Raw genomic sequence first — 20,576 nt, 5'->3', positions numbered from 1 at the left:
AGGCAAACCAAACCAGCCAGACAAAGAAAAGAGGACTTTGGTCTCCACCCCACTGGCATAACCACAAGTCACACAAGCAATTTCCTTAGACACTCCAGTCTCCCATGTATCACCACACACAGTGCCACTCGTCCCTGGGGATGAATGGTTATGAAAACCAACACCCCAGTAAAAAAGGAAAAGGTTCTCTCGATCCAAAGGACCAATCCCTGAGACCCAGGTCAATATGTTTATTAGAGAATATTTAAATAAGGATGATACACAAGAGTTGGCATGTCAGTCATTAGTCATCGGGTGGCAACACACAGAGTATGGGGGGACGCTGGTATTTGGTTATGGGTTAGCATATAGTACATACAGTCTGTAATGTCCCAGCATGCGGGGTGTACAGAATGGGTGGGTCAAAGTATTAGTAGGGGAGCAGTGAGGGTACATAGAATCAGCATTCATGCTAATGGGTTACACAATAGTCATAGATTAGCAGCAAAGCAGACCGGGTGAATGGGGACAAGGGTGACCCTCATCGAAGGTGGGAATCCAGATCGGTTGGGGTCAGGAACTCAGGGCGAATGTAGTTTACAGTAGGGGGGTTGTAAGGGTTTTCCCCCCTCCCCCCCGTGGTGGCATGGAGCCACATCGGCTCACTCCTAGTACTGGCGGTGGCCGGTGATGTGTTCGGTGTAGATGTCCCTGGACCACCGGATAGTGTCCAAGACCAACAAATCACGCTGTTGCCAATCCTTTAGAATCTAAAATCTAAAGGTTTCTTCATAAAAGAAAAAAGAGATGAGAGCTAGAATTGGTTTAATGGAATCAATTACATACAGTGATGGCACAGTTCTTGGTTCAGGCTTGTAGCAATGATGAAATAAACTGCAGGTTCAAATCAAGTCTCTGGAGTACATCCCCCGCTGGGATGGGTCATTCAGTCATTTGTTCAAAGCTTCTGTTTGTAGCAAAGTCCCTCCAGAGGTAAGAAGCAGGATTGAAGACCAAATGGAGATGAGGCATCAGCCTTTTATAGTCTTTTCCAGGTGTAAAAATCTCTTTGTTCTTACTGTGGAAAATTACAGCTAAATGGAGTCTGGAGTCACATGGGCAAGTTCCTGCACACCATGCTGAGTTACAAGGCGTATCTGCTGTCTTTCAATGAGTCAGTTGTGTAGCTGATGGTCCTTAATGGGCCATCAAGCAGGCTAGTCAGAGCTAACACCAATTTGTCTGGGATGTTATCCAGAAGCACAGCATAAGTTTGAAGTACAGTCAGTATAGAGCCAATATTCATAACTTCAACTACAAAAATGATACACACATATAGACACCATAACTATAACCAGCAAACCAGAACCTTGTCTTAGACACATCATTTGACCCTCTTTATACAAGATTCGGTGCCACTACAGGATTTTGGTTGCAACCATGTTCTATATGGTCCCAGATTATGTCAATAACGTCACAGCGGCAGGACAGAATGTAGCATGGTCCCTGATGTCACCATGGCCCTGTGCTGGGACGCAGCGGGATGGAACGTGGCATGGCCCCTGATTGCACCATGGCCTCATGCTGGGACGCGGCGGAATGAAACCTGGCATGGCCCCTGATATCACCATGGCCCTGTGCTGGGATGTGGCAGGATGGAACCTGGCATGACCCCCGATGGCACCATGGCCCCATGATGGAACGTCGCGGGACAATGTGGCATGGCCCCCATGACACCATGGCCCTGTGCTGGGACGTGGCAGGACGGACCGTGGCATTGCCCCCGATGGCCCCAGGGCCCCGTGCTGGGACGCAGCGGGATGGAATGTGGCATTGCCCTTGTGCCAGGATGTGGTAGAATGGGACATGGCATCCATGGCTTGAACCTGCAGCACCTGGATGCTTCGCACATTGGACTGCACGTTGCCTAACGCAATGAGCCCTGATCCTGGGGTCTCCCTTGATATTACTGTGATATATGTGATACTGACTAATAAATGTGTATCAGCAGCACCTCTGTCACCCTGTCCTCTCCCTGGTAGAGTCAGTTGGTTTCTGCTGTTGTTTGTGTGGGGTTTTAATTCAGCAGCAGAGGAGAAGAAAATCTTTTTGACTAGAGGGTCACGCTGCGGTGTCTGTGCATGCTGTGTCCATTGCACACCCCAGGGGTTCTCTGCATCCTTCCATTCCCCCCTTGAGCACCCTGTGTGCCACCCTCCCAGTCCCCTCTATTTCAGAGACTCCTTGCAATACTCCCACCCTCTCCCTCATTCCAGCAGCTCTCTGTGCCCCTTCCTATTGCCCCTTCTCTCTATAACAGTGGCCCCTCTTTCTACCTCCCCCTTCCAGGGATTCTCTGTGCCCCCATTCCCATCCTTGCTCCATTGTCCCATCGCATGCCCCCCACCATTCTCCTTATTTTTGTTCTGCCTGGGAGAGAAGGCTTTCAAGGTGCCAACATTTTAAACCAAGCCAGAGCGGAGCTGAGGGATGTTGTTGTACTAAAATGCATTAATTTCTGCCATTAGCTGGTTCTTTGATCTACAGACAAAGGTGGTAGAAGCAGACACTCTGCTAACCAGATGGCAGGGGCTCTGTGTGTGCCTCATTTCCCACTCCTCCCCTCCCCCCACTTTTCACCACCATAAACAGGTATCTGACCATTGATACTATTCCGTGACATTTTAGCATTAATCGGATGCAGCATTCAAAAGTTACCGCATTACGTACACACACAACAACGAAGTCAAGTTATCGTATTACCAACCTACAGAAGGAGCAATGCTGCCAAGTGGAGTATTAGACCTCGCTTTGCTTGTGCACAGATAGGGAAATGTAATTGTGAAATGAATGGGGACGAGGGGCAGTCAGGAGCAGGTGTGGAACCTGCAAGTATTTTATAGCATAGTTGAAATCTGACAGAACAAGGAGCAATGGTCTCAAGTTGCAGTGGGGGAGGTTTAGGTTGGATATTAGGGAAAACTTTTTCACTAGGAGGGTGGTGAAGCACTGGAATGGGTTCCCTAGGGAGGTGGTGGAATCTCCTTCCTTAGAGGTTTTTAAGGTCAGGCTTGACAAAGCCCTGGCTGGGATGATTTAGTTGGGGTTGGTCCTGCTTTGAGCAGGGGGTTGGACTAGATACCTCCTGAGGTCCCTTCCGACCCTGATGTTCCATTAAATTGACTAAATTTGAAATTGATGCTCCCCCTTCCAGTTTAATCAGCAGCTTTGTGACCAAAACCCTTAGGATCCAAAGTCCTTTTCTCTACACTCTTTAAAATTCAGCCCTGATATAAGTGAATGCAACTGCATTCCAGTCAACAGAATAAGGGCTGAACCTCTGAACCAGGTGAGGAAGTCATGAGAATGCCACTATCAGGCTGGCTTGGTCAATCTAATTGGTGACGTTAGGATGTTTGGTTTCTAAAGAGCCACTAACAGTCCCTTAGGAAGGCTTTGTTGTCTGAAAGGAGCTCTTCAAAAAAATTATCCCTGGGACACACTTTGGCCTTGGATTTAAAGGTGGGATGTCAGACCACATTCTAACAAACCCACTCTGAAAAGCCTAGTATAGACAAGGCAGCAAAGACATTAACACGTTACACCGCTCGAAAGTCTAAGCTCCCACCCATTCGATCAGTTTATCGTGTTAAAACAGTGGTTCTCAACCTTTCCAGGCCACTGTACCCCTTTCAGGAGTCTGATTTGTCTTGTGTACCCCAAGTTTCACCTCTCTTAAAAACTCGGGCTTTGGCTTCAGCCCCGTATGGATTTCTGCCTGGGCCCCAGCAAATCTATGAACTGATCTGCAGTTTGAGAACCACTGAATAGCATAAAGAGCGCTATGAACATGTCAGTGTCTGTGCGAAATTTTAGTTGGTACTGACTTCACTAGTGCTTTTCATGTAGCCTGTTGTAAAACTGGGCAAATTCTAGATGACTACCCCCGGAAGACCTCTGCGTATCCCTATGGTTACACATACCCTCAGCTGAGAACCACTGTGTTAAAATGTAAACTGCCTTGCCTGTATTAGACTTCTAATATGTTAGCTAGAACAGGTTAGGCACATTTCAACAATACACTTTTAAATCCCAGTCTAGATTCTAGACCAGGGGTCCGCAACGTGGTGCCCGCAGGCACCATGGCACCCGCCGGGGTGTCTAAGTGCGCCCACGGACTGGCTGGCGGACAAGCATCTGCCGAAATGGTGCCAACAAGCAGCATCATCCAGAGGCGTCATCGCCAATGCCTCTGGATAACGCTGCTTGTTGGTGGTATTTCAGCGGCGATGCCTATTGACTTTGCTGCTTGGCGGCGGCATTTTGGCGGATGCTTGTCCGCCGCCACAGTCCTCCGTGGCTTCTTGTCTGGCACCCCCAGACGAAAAGGTTGGGGACCACTGTTCTAGGCAAACCCAAAGTGGCCTTCGGGCTACACCCTGCCCTCCTAGGGAACTGAGTCAAAGCAATCCTCTTCCCCGCTCTCCCTCTTATTCTTAACCCACAGGGGCCCAAGCTTTACGCTCTGTTACCAGTTGTGGTTGGCGCATCTTCTTTTTCTCTCATATAACAGCACCACCTAGTGCTCGAGTTCTCCTCTTAGCCCTGACCCAGGAGGATCTATAGTCCTGTGCTGTTACCATCATTTATTCAACGAAATACAGCGTATGAGTCTCACCTTGGATGACAAAGCAGTTGCAGTTGAACATTATGAAATACATCACCCCTTCTCCTCTCAAGGAGGATACCTCTTGTGCATCACAGCTAGTCCCTGCTTGATCCCTGGAACAGCCCACCGAACTGGAGCCTCCAGCATGGCAGTGTGAGATGGGTGCATCCTGATTTTCATGGTATTTCGCAGAGGGCAGGGTTCAGGTTGTCTGGCTATGCCCTTGGTCACTCTGGTTGGTTGCATGGGGGTGTATTGTAGAAGATGGTGTAGGTAGATCTATAGCTTTATGTTACGTTGTTCTGGTGATTCTGACTCCAAAGGAAGAAGGGCAGTGTGAGCCCCTGCCCTCCCCACTAAGGGCCCCATGAGGGGGGCTCCGCTTCTGCAGAGCTGTGTGCCCACTTCCTCCCCAAGCACCACTCTGACATGGCCTAGCTTCAGAGCAACAGAATTGTCACCCTGTGGGATGCCTGTCCCACCCGCATTTCACAGTGTGTGGCAGGATGGCGCAGGGCATCAAGAAGATGGTGGCACACACAGGTGCCTGGGCATGGCAGGGCAGTATATGGTGTGTTCTCCCCTGCATAGGGGATGTGCTGACCTTGCAAAGGCACCTGCATGCACCACATTCCCTGTAGCAAAGTGGTCACCCACTCCTGCCCGGAAGGCTTAAAGCAGCCCAGGAAAGGGATGTGGCAGAGAAAAGGGGGGCTGATTGGGGAAAGCAGCCTCAGCTGGGGGCCACACCCCAATCAGGCTGAGGCTGGCATAATGAGGGCCAGCTGAGGGCTGGCACCAGAAGCCAGAGAGAGACTCTTTCTAGCTTTGAGAGGGAGGGACTGGGCTGCAGGGAGCTGAGAGAAGGGACCTGGAGTGGAGCAGGGCTGGGGGAAGGTTTGGGGAGCTTTGGTCTGGAAACCTTCCAGGCTGTGGCCTAGTGGAAGGCCAATTAGGTACTGGGGTTGTGGAGGCAGCAGGTCCAAACCCCCTTTGCCTATGATAAGTGGCTTTTACACTGCAGTCTGCCCCAGTGAGCGGAGGCTAGAGGGTGACTGGCAGTAGCCCACAGGCAAAGTGGGGCTAGAGGGTTGGGGGTTCCCCTGGGTGGGGAGACCCTGAGACTGCTGGGGTATTGCCAGGGGGCAGCACCCCAAAGACAAGGGGCACTGGGTCCCGGGAGGGACTTGTGGGGTGGGGCAGTGGCAGCAGGACACTGGCCTGCAGAGGGCACTCTAGAGCTGGAGATGCTAATTCCCAGAGACAACCAGCAGGAGGTGCCGCAGGGGTGAGTCCTGCATGTTTACACTCCCCCACCCTGTAAGTGCTGGGACGTGGCTGGACACTACATGGAATCCCAGTGCAGGAGCAGCCCCTCTAGTGTGGGGCCATGGCAGGACCACACGGGGTTCGTGTGACTGGACTCAGTTCCACACTGATGCTTTGTACGTTTGATGGTACTTTATGTCTCGTCAGTGTTGCTGCCCCCGCCCTTTGAGAGTCCGTCACTTCCTCTTGTTGTTGGGAGCTTTTCCATACAGCAGTTGGGGGAAGAGAAACCTTCTAAACCAGGCATATGTGATGGGAAAGCAGGCAGGAGAGGGAGCCATCAGAACCTGCAACTACTGTTTGCAGTGGACTAGATTGGAAATAGACTCTGGTCCCTTTAAGTGTGAATCAGCCATGGGTCCTTCTGTTCCTGCAGCCTTTTCCACCTCTCCACTACTCCCTAACATTGGGTCCCATTCAGCCCAGCTGTAAGTGCACCCAGCTCCACTGAAGTCAGAACTGTCCCCCTTTTACACCAGGGCTGTTGGTCCATTGAGAGTGTGTCTGTTTCCCTCCATTTTCCCTTCCTTTCCTCTCTTTACAATACTTGCCATTGCTGGGAGGCTGCCAGCTGGCCATGCTGCTGCCAGTGCTTGTTTTCTGTGATGGCAACATGACGGACCCTCCAGGGGTGAGGAAGTCACAAGGATGCCACTGCCAGGCATGGTTGGCTGATCTAATTGATGGGCACTCTGCTTGTTAGCAGGAAGGACGATCCCAAAGCAGCTCATCACAAATGCAACATCCTATCAGCTGCCTGGTAATAACGATCCCCTTCTGCCTGGTAATAACCTATTTCTCCAGTATTGTCCCATCAGGATATTGGGCTGAGAAAGTGCTGTCCTCCCCAACCCATTATGTCCTGTTTTCAGCTCTTATGAGCCCAGGACTTCACAATAACTCATGGCAGGTCATCTCTTTTCCCCTTACAATGGCAATATCTAGTGTAGAGATCTGCCCCGGGCCTCTGATTTTATTTTCTCTTGGCCTTGTCTTCATTATGAGGGGGGCGGGGGGGAAGATGTGTTTTTAACATGTGTTAACCAATGGTAACAGCCTAGAGAAAACTAGGAAGGCAGTTGTGGTTTTAATGTATTAGCTGTGCGGTATATTGAAAACTTGTTAAAATAAGTTGTCACTTTAATTCCTGCTTGCAGATGAGGGGGCTCCCAGGGAAATGTGCAATTCTGCTCCTCAGCAGTGTGTCTGCAAGAGCCAGTCTCGTGCAAGGTGGGGTGAGTTGTGCTTCTCTGCCTTAGAGAGCAGCCTGGTTTGACTAGCTCTGTTTGCTTGGTGAGTATTAGATTTCTGGATTCTGGGAAATAAAGTTAGGTTGCAACCTTCCAGCAAGAGCACTTCTGTTTTCTTTCTAGCTCTGTGTGTGCTGTGAATGTAACAGCTGGTACAGGTTTATCTTGCCAGCTAGGCCATTTTAAAACAACAACTGCCTTTTCTTTACTAGGATAGGAACATTAAAAATACCCCTTTTCTCTTTAGTGCAGGCATAGCCTCACCCCCTACACACGCCACCTGAATGGCCAATGTTGTCATCACTCATTCAGCCAAATACAACCAAATCTCCAGAGAGCAGCTATAGGCTCCCTCTGCAGCCTTTTCTGCTCCCAGCTTCCTGACTTTGTACCAGCCCTGCCTGTTCCTTCTCAGCTGGGCTCCAACATCAATCCAGAGTTACCAAATTCCCTCAGCTGTGGCCTAGCCAGTTAGTTGGCCCCTTCCTCAGTCTCATTAGCCCCTGCTCGGATCTGATGAAGTGGGTTCTAGTCAACAAAAGCTTATGCCCAAATAAGTGTGTTAGTCTCTAAGATGCCACAAGGACTCTTCATTGTTTTTGCTTGGCTAGCGTGGAGTGAGCACCGCATCACTTGGTCAGTTTCTAAGCAACATAAAACTTTTAAGTACTTCCCAATTAGCTCCTGTATTCCTTGATGGGGGTACTGTAAACCCTTATGTACAACTGGGGGCTGGGAAGAGTAAGGTGTAGTGCAGCCTTAATCTATAGAGATCAAGGCCCCCATCCTACAAACACCAGGGGTTCTCAGACTGAGGGTCAGGACCCCTCCAGGGTTGTAAGGTTATTACATGAAGGGTTATGAGCTGTCAGCCTCCACCCCAAACCCCGCTTTGCCTCCAGCATTTATAATGGTGTTAAATAGATAAACAAGTGCTTTCAATTTATAAGGGGGGGGGTTGCACTCAGAGGCTTACTGTGTGAAAGGGGTCACCAATACAATCGTCTGAGAAACACTGACTTACACACATGCTTGATTTCACTGCTGTTAGTAGTTCCACAGATGTCAATGGGAGGATTTGTGGTAGTGAAGTTAAGCATGTGAGTGTTTGCAGAATCGGGGCCCTGGATAGATTCCACAATAGGAGCACCTCAGTGTTTTTTTAGTAAATATTACCTGGCATGCCATGATGGCACCTGGGTCAGAAAAGCTCCCCTATGGTCTTGTGCTTTCAGTTATTCTTTGATTATACAGATTTGATTAAGGGAGGGAGGGAATTTAGTGATTCATGCACTGGGAATCGGAGACATAGTCTGGGAAATGAAGGGAATCAGGAGACCTGACTCTGCTACTGACTTGCTGTTTGACCATAGCCAGGTCACTTAACCTATATGTTCATCAGTTTCTCCATGTGTCAAATGGGAATTATAATCACTTTTATAAAGAGCTGTGAGACCCTCTGATAGAAAGTGCTGTCTAATATCGGTCACCATGATATGCATAACGTATTGGATCAGTGTTCAGCTGTGTCTGTTTAATTTGGGAAGGCATGTGGAAGTTACCTGTTACCCAGGGACTGTCAAAAGATTCCTCACTGGGAGAGCCAGGTGCCTGCAATGTTGAACTGCCTCTGCCACTGTTCAGTTTTATCTGTATCTCCAGGGAGGAGATCTGTACTCGCTAGGCAATCATCCGCTTGTTTAAAAATAACCCATCTGATATTAGTAAGGGGCTAGGTGAGATTTCTACAGCTCAGAAGGGATCTGGTCTGTGGGTTGAGCAGGGAGAGAACAAGCACATGGGTGGTTGGTCTGTAATTTGGAAGGATTAGTGCTTTAAGGAAACAGCACCTGAGTGACAGTGTGAGTTCAGCATTATTCTCAAAGCAATGGAAACCTGATTTCTCAAGACAACACCTATTCAGCTGCATGATGTGGAGTCGAACACTAACTAGTGAGAATATTTAGCCTTCTGTATCATCTGACATCTTCAAAGTGCCGTGCAGACATTGCCCAACGAATCCTCACAACCCCCCATCAGACAGAAATACGATGATCTCCATTTCACAGCCCAGGGAGCTGAGCTATAGAGAAACTTTCCTGCCTTGGTCCCCAGAGAGAATTCAGGTCAGAGATATGATTAGAGGTGAGAAGTTCCTCCATCCTCATCTTGTGATCACACCACTAGGCCATGCTTGATTTCAAACATAGTGCAGGACAGTTCCATATGCAGGGATGAAATGGGTGGCCCTGCAGGCTAAGATTATAGCATAATCCTGTCTCATGCGCTGGCATGGAACGAAGCCGATCGCTGCTGACGGTGGGGAAGAATTTTTTCTCCTTGTTCAGTATTGTGCAATCAGGCTGCTGCCTCAGGTGACTTTTATGCCTCCTCAATAACATCAAGCACTGGCCACAGCCCCAGGATCACACAGCAGGACATGGACTGTTGATCTGGTTGGGGATAGAAAATGGGCCAAATTCCACACTGGTGCAGGCAGGCACTGCTGTATGGAGTTCAGTGAAGAAAAACCAGCAGCCCAGCACCGTGGCTTAGTGCTACTGTTCTGCATTGGCCCCTGGGAGAGTGGAGTAGGGCAATTCTTCGTCTTCTTGTTTGTATTATGGTAGCACATATGCAGCTAAGGGCCAGTTGAGGATGGGGCTCCATTGGGCCAGGCACTGGCCAGCCAGGGTATGAGAGTCCTTGCCCTGGAGAGTTTCCAAGCGAAACAGACCAGCCCCAAGGAGAGAAGGGAGGTAACAGACGAGCTGAGTGACAGCTGTAAATGTCACTTAGTCCTGCACGTTTTGTTTAATCCTTCAGATGGACTCTTGAGGGTGTAGGGGGATTTGCTAGATGAGACAAGGGAAGGAGCGGGGCCATAGAAGAAGGTCGGGGAGATGAGGGATGGAGCATGTAGGGCAGGGGGGTATTGGAGCTAGCAGCCAGTCAGCACAGGGGAGAGAATGCCCCACTCTTTTGCTCCCTGGTGCTGCAGAAGAGAGAGGCCCTGGGGGACGGGGCGTGGGGGGGGGACCTCAACTCAATAGCAACCCCTCTGGCTGACTTGAGTACATCTTGGCCACCTTGGCCAAGGCTTGTGGTACTAAGAGATGGAGAGTGCCTCAAAACCTCAGATCATAAGCAGGCTATGGAGGAAGAGCTGTTTGATTCCCCCTTGCAAAGTGCCATGCCAGTTTCCATCCCAAGCACCAGCCCCTCACCTGTCCTTGCTAGAAAGATGCTAAGAGAAGCTCACCTCCAAGGTGAGTGGGAGAGTGAGAAGAAATGTGCGAGCTGTTTTAGATCAGCCCCATCACCTTGCAATACGAGGCTTAGATCATAGAATACAGGGTTGGTAAAGCCTTCAGGATCATCAGTCCACCCCCAGTAAGCACAATCCCAACTCCTAAATCATCCGCCACCAGGGCTTTGTCAGTAGGAGGATTAAAGCCCTCTAAGCGAAGGAGATTTCCACAACCTCTAGGAACATTCCGAGGCTTCCACCCTCCTAGTGAAATAGTGTTTCCTATATCCAACCACCTCCCCCACTGCAACTTGAGACCATTGCTCCTTGTTCTGTCATCTGCCACCACTGAGAACAGCCGAGCTCCATCCTCTTTGGAACCTCCCCCCCTTTCAGGTAGCTGAAGGCTGCTATCAAATCCCCCCTTACTCTTCTCTTCTGCAGAATAAATAACCCCAGTTCCCTCAGCCTCTCCTTGTGAATCATGTGCCCAGCCACCTGATCATTTTCATTGCCCTCCGCTGGACTCTCTCCAATTTGTCCACATCCTTTCTGTAGTGGGGGGCCCAAAATTGGATGCAGTACTCCAGGTGTGGCCTCACCAGTACTGAATAGAGGGGAATAATCACTTCCCTGGATCTGCTGGCAATGCCCCTACTTATACAGCCCAAAATGCCTTTAACCTTCTTGGCAACAAGGGCACACTGCTGACTCATATCCAGCTTCTTGTCCACTGTAACCCCTAGGTCCTTTGTCTCTCCTCCTCCCCATTAATTTTTTAGGGTTCCGCCAGGTATAAGGAGTATTTTCTGGCTTGCTCTGTCTTCCTGTGTGTTCAAATGCAGCATAGCTGCCCAAGTCCTGTTTCCCAAAGGTTACCTTTTCTTTCACCCTCTGCCTTCCAGTTTCTGGCCCACAAAGGGTTAAGTGAGCCGCCTTGAAATGAAATCTGCTGCTGCATATTTAAAGCAGGCTCTACCTGGGGAGTGGAGAGTTGTCTTCTTCCTGGTAGGGGAGCACCAGGGAGTAGTCTCTATGTGTGGCTGAATCCCAGTGAATTTCTGTGTCTTTGAGGAGCAAACACTCGCACGCCCCCAAGGTGAGTGTTTAATGTGGTGGGACCCGTGGCTTTGATTTAACTGGGCTGTGGTGAAGGAAGAGGGAATTCCTTGAGGCTGGCACAGAGCTGAAAAACAACCTACTTTTTCAACTCAAAAAGTACATTCTTCCCTGTGATTTTGTCAGCACACCTTCCTGGAAGCCAGGAGAGGCAATAGAAGTGCCTTTCAGACCCTGCTGTGGTGGGTGTGTCTGAAAGTACCCAGCGCTCCCCTGGAATAGGGGGAGCGATGTTAAAAAGATTCCTATTGACTTTTATAGGTGCTGCTTAAAGAATCAGACTTCAAGCGCTAAACAGAGGGAGGGCAGCTCTGGAACTGAATTTTGCAATTGGAACCCATCTCTAATGGCAGTTTTGTAAAGGAAACTCACCTTTCACTCCTGTCAGCACTAAGTCACTGGCTATAGCTAATGATTAACAAGGGCTGAGCCAGAGCTTGGAGGCTGAGACTTGAAATGCTGGAGGGTTTAATTGATTTTATTTCAAATCTGAGCTCTGAAGTGTTAGGCTGACTTCCCCAAAGTCTGACTTCACAGGTTCCTCATCTAACCTCCACCACATTGGTGTGTCTCAGGGGGCCTCCTTTGCCTGGGCAGTGAAGCAAACAGCTCTTTGCTGTTGCCACAAAACAGCTTGGTTGGATGTAAACAGTCTTGCTGATGACCTGAAGCATGTTGCTGAGCAGAGGGAGGCATAAGTAGGTGAGCTGCAGACAACAAAGGCGCTTTGGTGAAAAACAAGTTTTAAGAAATAGGCAGCTTTATGCAGAGAATGATCCAAGAGTTACGCTTGTGTAAATCCAGAGTAATTTAGAGCCAAATCTGCGTATGTGACAGGATACGCTCTCAGGGCCAAATCTGTGCTGCAAATAAAACTAAGTCAGAGAATCTGATTATACCACGGTTCTCACGGGTAGCGTAGATGAGACCTGATCTGAATTGAAGCCCTGGGGAAAAGTGCATGTTTGTTCAGCCACATCTCTGCTGGGCAGTAGGAAAGGACAGGACAGGACAGGACAGGACAGACAGGTGTTTGTAGTGTGCCCTGTGCTCTGTATACAAAGCAGGGAGCAAGCTCCCTGCCTCAGTGTGGAGCCCTCACGGCCTGTTAGGGCCTAACTCGGAGCCTGGCAGGAAAGGCACTGGGAATGGATGGTTTTTAAGAGAAGCTCCAAGACCAGATCCTCCCGGCCTCTAGTTTCCCCACAACTGTTTGTTTGCACTGTGAGCTGTCAGGGTGGGACTGGGGCTGGGCTCAGTCAGCGCTTAAAGCACAGTGATAATACTGGGTGGTGCTGGCCCCTTCCTTCTGCAGGAGCCCTGTGCTGTGGGCTGCAGTGGGAGTCAGGCCCAAGGGGTGCTGTGGGGAAGGGGGCTGCCGACCCCCCTGGCTTGAAGTGGTTCCATCACAGACAGGGTTTACAGATCGGTTCAATGGCTCTCAGCCTCCTCCCACGCACTGTACAAACTGCTCCAGCACCCGAGCCAGGCCAGGCTGTGGTCAGTGCTCTCGAGATGCTGCTTGATTAGCAGGCTGAGAGGGTGGGGGTGGTTTCTGCAATGAAACCTGCCAAACCAGCTTCTCTGGCTGTTTGCTTGGGTGTCTTTTCTTCGTTAGCTCGGACGCCACTGCTGGTTAGTGCTTCAGTGCCCCAAGGATGGAGCAAAACTCCATCCACCAGGCTTTGGAAAACCTCTGCAGGCACTTGAATTGCTCCTGTGATCTTGCTCATCAGAGGGGGAGGGGGGGGGCTGCAGATCCTTTCCCAAGTGGGGATGGGGAGGCCAAGGCTGGACTAGCAGAGGGGTCTGCAGGTCATTAGTAAGGGGTGGTGGTAGTGCTTTGAGGTAAACTTGCTCTTACTAGAGCTAGCAATCTGAGTGTAGCCTCCTTGGAGTCCCTCCCTTGGACACTCCCATGTGCAGTGATAGCAGAGAGCCGTTTCCTGGGCCCTGCATGCACGGTCCCCTCTGGGCCTCCCTTCCTCAAAGCCACTGGTTTCTCTTTGCACCAGGCCTCTCAGAGCTCCCTGTGCTCGGCAGCCAGTACAGGAGACACTGGGGCTAGGGGCAATAGAAACTGCTCCTGACCTTGCGCAACGTAGCAGGTTGGAGAATTCTGGATGGCTCAGATTGCCTCCCTGATGCCATTAAAACTAGCCTGTTTTAACTCCCACTGTCCCGCCCTGCAGAGGAGTTTCGGGTCAAAGACTGCAGCCAGTTCAGATCTAGGCTAAGAGCCTGTTGTTTAGACACCTGCTGAAGCAGATGCAAAAAGCTGGGCTCAGTCACTAGGCTACTCAGTCATTTTGTGCCACTCCCCACTGCGCTTCTTTCTGGTTCCAGTCCCCCCCCAGCCACAGCCAGGGAGGGCCCAGTTCCCCAAAAGGCAAGGGGATTCTGGGGAATTCCTGCACTCCTCCTGCAGTCCTAGACCCAGAGCAAGCTCTGCAGCCTCTCGATGGCCCTATGCTGGGGTTAGAACAGAGGCGTGCAGGGCCCAGCCTCATAGGATTTGGCCCTGTCTGCTCCTTCCTTTTTTGTTTTTAAACACCATGATCTGCTTCTATGGCTCCTCTCTCTGACGATCAAGTGTTTTACAAAGCCTCCCTGCCCCACTTTACAGGGCGGGAGATACTCACCCAAGGTCGTGGGCAGAGATGGAACTAGTGCAGGAGTCCTGACCCCAGGCTCCTGCTCTAACCACCAGACAATGCTGCCTTTGTGACTGTCTGTGAAAAGATAATTCTGTCTAGAGTGCAGCTACCTCCTCCCTTATTTGTCCCTCTCCTTTTTGCACATCTTGGCTTTCCAAGCGGTTGGCGCCCCACTGAGAAGGCTTGTGGCTTTGTGATGGACAGAACTGCACAGCTGGGATTCTAGAGCGTTTAGCCCAAACGTTCTGGGGCGTGTTTCTTTTGAAGTCAGGCTTCTATATAAATTGGTACCCAAACTGGCTGCTTCCCTGTGCGTCTCTCCCCAGGTAGACGTGCCATCGTGCACCCAGTGATGGCTACCACAGCAGGGCTGTTGCAGTGTGGAAATAAGAGCTCTGCTGAAGAGTAGCAACCAAAACAAAAATGCCCCCTGCCAGTTGCCCCACAGAATATCAAACACTAGGGAATGTTCCCACTGACAAAATCAGGGAGAAAACTGGCTTTGTGGCTAATGTGCCAGACTGGGTGGTTAGGTTCTAGCTTTGGCTCTGCCATAAACATGTGAAACCTGCTCTGTGCCTCAATTTCCTTGTCTGTAAAATGGGGATAAAACAATGGCTTACTTCACAAGGATTTAATGAGACTTAATGTGTTCATGTTTGTAAAGTGCTATGAGAGCTGTGGGATGGAATTCACTAATGACAGCGAGGCTACATCACTGCCGGTCCTTATCCCTATTGTACGGATGGGAAAACGAGCAGAGAGAGAGAACAGCTTGACCCAGGTCATGCAGCTGGTCAGCAGCAGAGCTACAAATAGAACCAGGTTCCTAGGAGGGTAAACTAATACATTACAATTGTTTGGGTGGAGAGACTCTGTGGGACTATAAGTGGGGTCTGAAAAGAAAAGATGTTGAGGTCCCTTCCCAAAGAACATCCTGATGATGTCTGGCTTAGGTATGGGTCTGTCACCTTAGTGGAATAGTCTTTTCACTGTATGTATTCCAGCAACTGTGTTTTGTATCTTGTATGCATACCCGACCTGGGCACAGAGCATTTCAGCGGCTGGAAATTGAAGCTAGACATTTTCAGGCTGGAAATAAGGCGTAAACAGATGGTGATTAACCATTGGTACAGCTTACCAAGAAGCATAGTGGATTCTCCATTACTGAGAATCAAGACTGGATATTTTTCCTGCTAGGAATTATTTTGGGGCAATTCTCTGGCCTATGTTATACAAGAGATCCGACTAGATGATCACAATGGTCCATTCTGGCCATGGATTCTATGGATCTATGAAAAGTCCTTGAAGCAAACAGGGCATCATGCCTTGATGGCAGAGACTAAAATAGAAATGAAATACTTGTGTAGGGCCTGGGCAGAAAATCCCCAGGGCTCCCTAGAAATGAAGTGTCTCTGAGATCCTCCTCACTGCTCCAGGTGGTGATCGGATCCTGACAGTTGATAAGGCCTGTGCAGTGCCCGTGAGCGCAGAACAGAAGCAGGGACTCCAGATACTTGTTAAACGATCCATAACAGACACGGACAGGACTGACTCCTGTCGGAATAACTGGAGTCCTTTTTGGTAAAGAACTGGTGGTTCATCCTTTTGTTGACCTGTCTGATCATGTTTCTTATTCTGGCACCACCTGTGACTGATTGCATGCACATCTCATCCATGGCTCTTCTCCCAGGAACCTCCTCTGGATTTTCATGCAGGCAATGAGAACCATCTTGTTGGTTGGTTTTATTTATAATTTTGTATTCAGTTTTCCAAATACAATAAATATACCAGATCCATCATAATACAAAAGTAAAGCCAGTTAGGATAAAAGCGGGGAAGAAACATACCTATGGTCAGAGTCTACATTAATCATAGACCTCTTAAAGAGTCATTCCAAATTGCTTTGAATTTTTCAGGCAACCTCTTTCTGCAGTGCCAGTTGTTCATTAGCTGTGAGGTCAGCTGTATCACTGAGCCAGGCATCAATATTTGGTGAGGACTGACCATTTTTGTAGGATTAACTTTTTAGCAATCAGGAACCATGCTGCCTTGTTACCAGGTAATCTCTGTGTATCAGGAATATATACAAGAATGAAACTTAAGAGGGAGGGCTCCAATTTAGCATCCAATATCAAATTGGTTCTTTGACCCATGTCATACCAGAAATTCTTGATACAGGGCACTCCCAAAGCATATGAGCCAATGTAACCCCAAGGGACTTACATTTCCAACTGTGGTCAGCATTTACGAGATCCATTAGCCTATGTGAGGACAACTATATTCAAAACAGTGTCTTTTAGTGAATAAGCTGTAGTCTCAGGTCTATAGTTGCTTTTTAAACATTAGATAAAATTTCATAGACTTTAAGGTCAGAAGGGACCAGTATGATCATCTAGTCTGATCTCCTGCACAAAGCAGGCCAGAATCCTACCCATCCACTTCTATAACAAACTCCTAACCTATGTCTGAGTTACTGAAGTCCTCAAATTGTGGTTTGAAAACCTCAAGCTGCAGAGAATCCACCAGCAAGTGACCTGTGCCCCATGCTGCAGAGGAAGGCGAAAAACCTCCAGGGCCCCTGCCAATCTGCCCCGGAGGAAAATTCCTTCCCGACCCCAAATATGGCGATCAGCTAAACCCTGAGCATGTGGGGCAAGACTCACCAGCCAGCACCCAGGAAAGAATTCTTTGTAGTAACTCACATCCCACTCCATCTAACATCCCACCACTGGGTTCATACTTACCTGCTGATAATCAAAGATCAAATTGTTGCCAAAATTAGGCTATATCCCATCATACCATCCCCTCCATAAACTTATCAAGCTTAGTCTTAAAGCCAGATATGTCTTTTCGCCCCCACTACTCCCCTTGGAAGGCTGTTCCAGAACTTCATTCCTCTAATGGTTAGAAACCTTCATCTAATTTCAAGTCTAAACTTCCTAGTGTCCAGTTTATATCCATTTGTTTTCTTGTGTCCACATTGGTACTAAGCTTAAATAATTCCTCTCCCTCCCTAATATTATCCCTGATATATTTATAAAGAGCAATCATATCCCCCCTCAACCTTCTTTTGGTTAGGCTAAACAAGCCAAGCTCTTGAGTCTCCTTTCATAAGACAGGTTTTCCATTCCTCGGATCATCCTAGTAGCCCGTCTCTGTACCTGTTCCAGTTTGAATTCATCCTTCTTAAAACATGGGAACCAGAACTGCACACAGTATTCCAGATGAGGTCTCACCAGTGCCTTGTATAACTGTACTAACACCTCCTTATCTTTGCTGGAAAATACCTCACCTGATGCATTCCTAAAACCACATTAGCTTTTTTAACACGCCAATCACATTGGCGGAAAACTCATAGTCATTCCTGTGACTCACCAATACTCCAAGGTCCTTCTCCTCCTCTGTTACTTCCAACTGATGTCCCAAATGCTTTATAACTTAAAATTCTTGTTATTTAATCCTATAATGCGATGACCTTGCACTTTTCACTATTAATTTCATCCTCATTACATTATTACTCCAGTTTTACAAGGTCATCCAGATCTTCCTGTTATGATATCCCAGGTTCCTTCTCTGTGTTAGCAACACCTCCCAGCTTTGTGTTCCACTGGGCCAGAGCGTAGCTCTGTATTCCAAATTCTGTCCCAAGCCAACTCTCAAATTAGCAATCTTTGGCAGACGTTCTCTTGGACTAGACAATCATAAAAGGTAACACTGGCTGAGAAAATCCAGGGCATTTCTTCAAATGTCTGGAAGCTCTCAATACATCTAGCTGCCAACAATATATGTACAAGTCAATAATTTAATCTGAAGAGACTTCCATGCTATTGGAGCGGGCTTGCCAAATTGATTGCTGAAGATCTACAATGTTTAAAATTTATCATTTTGTGACAGTCTACATTCCTGTGGCATTCAGTCCCTCCACGCAAGTTTTTTGCCATGATTTTTAAGGATTGGATTGTTTCCCAGAGTAGATATCCTACTCTTACATGGGAAAAATAGTTGGAAGATAGGATGTTTACTAGTATTGACCAGCTTGCCTCCAAATGCTTTGTGGATTCTCTGGAGCCATCAAATCAGTATAATAACTTGATCCTATGCTTGAAGTGTCGGGGATGAGGTACCAATTCTTGTTGAGTTCTGAACCAGGGTTGGAGCGTCTGTGTGGTTCTATCCAACAGCCACAAAGATGCCGGGCCTTAACAAAAAGGAGATAAGATTCAATCTTTTCCAAGCTGAGGAAATGAAATCACTCCAGAGGACAGTGGGTCATAAATAGATACGTAAGGTGTTAATGTATTCTTTACCTGTAAAGGGTTAATAAAGGGAATCCAAACACCTGACCAGGGACAATCAGGGAAACCGGATTGTCATTCAAGCTTCGGGAGGGAATGTTTGGGTGTGGTGTCCCTTTGTTCGTTCTTTTGTCTGTGGAAGGGATCTTTCTATCTTCAAGTTCTAATCTTCAGTTTCCAAGTTTGTGAGTAAAAGGTAAAAACCTAAGGGCTATTGATTTTTTTTTGTATTTCTGTGTGTAGTTTGCTGAATGTTTAATTGTATCCTCATTTTTGAATTAAGGCTGTTTATTCATTATTTTTCTTTTAAGCATTACTCCTGTATAGTATATCTTCGCATACAGAGGCATTATTTATGTTCTTTTTCTTTCTTTTATATGTAAAGCTTTCTCTTTTTTAACAACCTGGTTGGATTTTCTTTTCTAAGTGACGCGTTCTAGGGGATTGGAATCCCTGTGCCCGGATTACTGTCTCTCTTCAGGGAAAGACTGGAGAGGAAGGTAAATTGTCCTCTCGGTTTTGTGTTTCAGGGGATTGATAGCGGTGAAATCCCTAGTATACCAGGGCAGGAAAATGGAGGAAGTTAAAGAGCAGGAAGGGAAGTGGGTTATTTCTGACTCAGCATTCTGAGTTTGGGTCCCCAGGGAGGTTTTGGGGGGAGGACCAGCAGTGAGCAAGACACTGGATTTTTTGGCTGGTGGCAGCGATATCAGATCTAAGCTGGTAATTAAGCTTAGAGGGTTCATGCTAGCTTCTCAGTTTATGAACGCTAAGGTTCAAATCTGAGTAGGAAAGCTATGACACAGGGGGAGGTGTAATTTGTTCAGAGCCAATCGAGGTTTCTTACCTGCACCCCAAAGCAACATTCTGAAAATATTATTGAATTTTCTTAAAATGAGTTTGAGGAATAGGAGATAACAAAATTCTGGGAAGGACGTTCATTGACAGTGTATTAATTGTATCCAACAAACAAACTGAAGGTTAACGCACTATCTCCCTAAATTATCAGCCACTTGGGCATTAATTGGATCTATATTTATCTTAGGGATGTCCGGAATAATTTTGAGAATTGGTATTCTAAAATATTTCATAAAAGATGATTGCCCTTGAAATTCCCAATTTGAGGAAAGGCCTTTGTGGGCATTTTTGTTAATGCCTAAAATTTCTGATTTTTTTTCCCCCAATTAATTTTATATCCTGAGGAATCCAAACTTACTAATAGTGGTTAGAAGGTTAGGAATGGTAACCTCAGGCTTAGACGCAAATACGAGAGTATCAGCCACAACATAGAGCCTAATTTTGTGCTCTTTTCGGCCCACCTTGATCCCGTTAATATGATGATTCACTCGGATGGCAATGGCTAAAGGTTTTAGAGCTAAATCAAACAGAAGTGGAAGAAGGGGGTAGCCAGGCCTCGGACCATTCTGTAATGGAAATGGAGTGGAAATAAAACCATTGGTAACAACTCTGGCAGTTGGGTTAGAGTATAAAAGATTAATCCAAGCAATATGTGGGTCACCAAATTCAAATTTTGCTAAAGCAGGAAAAAGATAGTCTCAGACTATGCAGTCAAAGGCCTTTTAGCTGTCATTTCTTTATACACCAAAGAGTTTTAGAATCTCTCAAAGTGGAAATAATATCAATCAGTCGATGCAAATTATCTGAGCTAAGTCTATTATAAGTAAACGTACCTGATTTATATGTATAATATGGGCTTGGACAAAGTTCTCTCATACAGCAAGAACTTGAGCTAACATTTTAGCATCACAATTGATTAAAGAAATTGGCCTGTAATTACTATATAGTTCAAGGTCTTTCCCAGGTTAGGAATAACAGAAATTACAGCTTCTTTAAGAGTAGGTGGGAGGGTTAGCTCATCCTTGGCCTCAGTGAACATATTCAATAATCTAGGTGTTAACGTTTCAGATAACATTTTGTAAAATTCAGTTGGGAACTCATCTGCACCAGGACTCTTTCAACTCTTTATTTCTGTTCTAGCCTGAGTCAGTTCTGTGATTTCTAGAG

General features: G+C 47.6%; 1 protein-coding gene across 1 annotated transcript in view; it reads left to right on the top strand.

The window, feature by feature from the left end:
• The first annotated feature begins 11,490 nt into the window (after nt 1–11,490).
• TJP3 (tight junction protein 3) overlaps nt 11,491–20,576 on the top strand; it is a 55,226-nt gene continuing 46,140 nt past the window's right edge. Inside the window, exon 1 of the mRNA XM_032774768.2 lies at nt 11,491–11,576. The gene's annotated coding sequence lies outside the window, so the exon portion shown is untranslated. The remainder of the gene's footprint in view (nt 11,577–20,576) is intronic.

Source organism: Chelonoidis abingdonii, chromosome 11, assembly GCF_003597395.2.
Source record: "Chelonoidis abingdonii isolate Lonesome George chromosome 11, CheloAbing_2.0, whole genome shotgun sequence".
NCBI classification, from domain to species: Eukaryota; Metazoa; Chordata; order Testudines; family Testudinidae; genus Chelonoidis; species Chelonoidis abingdonii.
The sequence above is the reverse complement of the archived record's forward strand: the minus strand, read 5'-3'. Positions and strand labels throughout refer to the sequence as shown.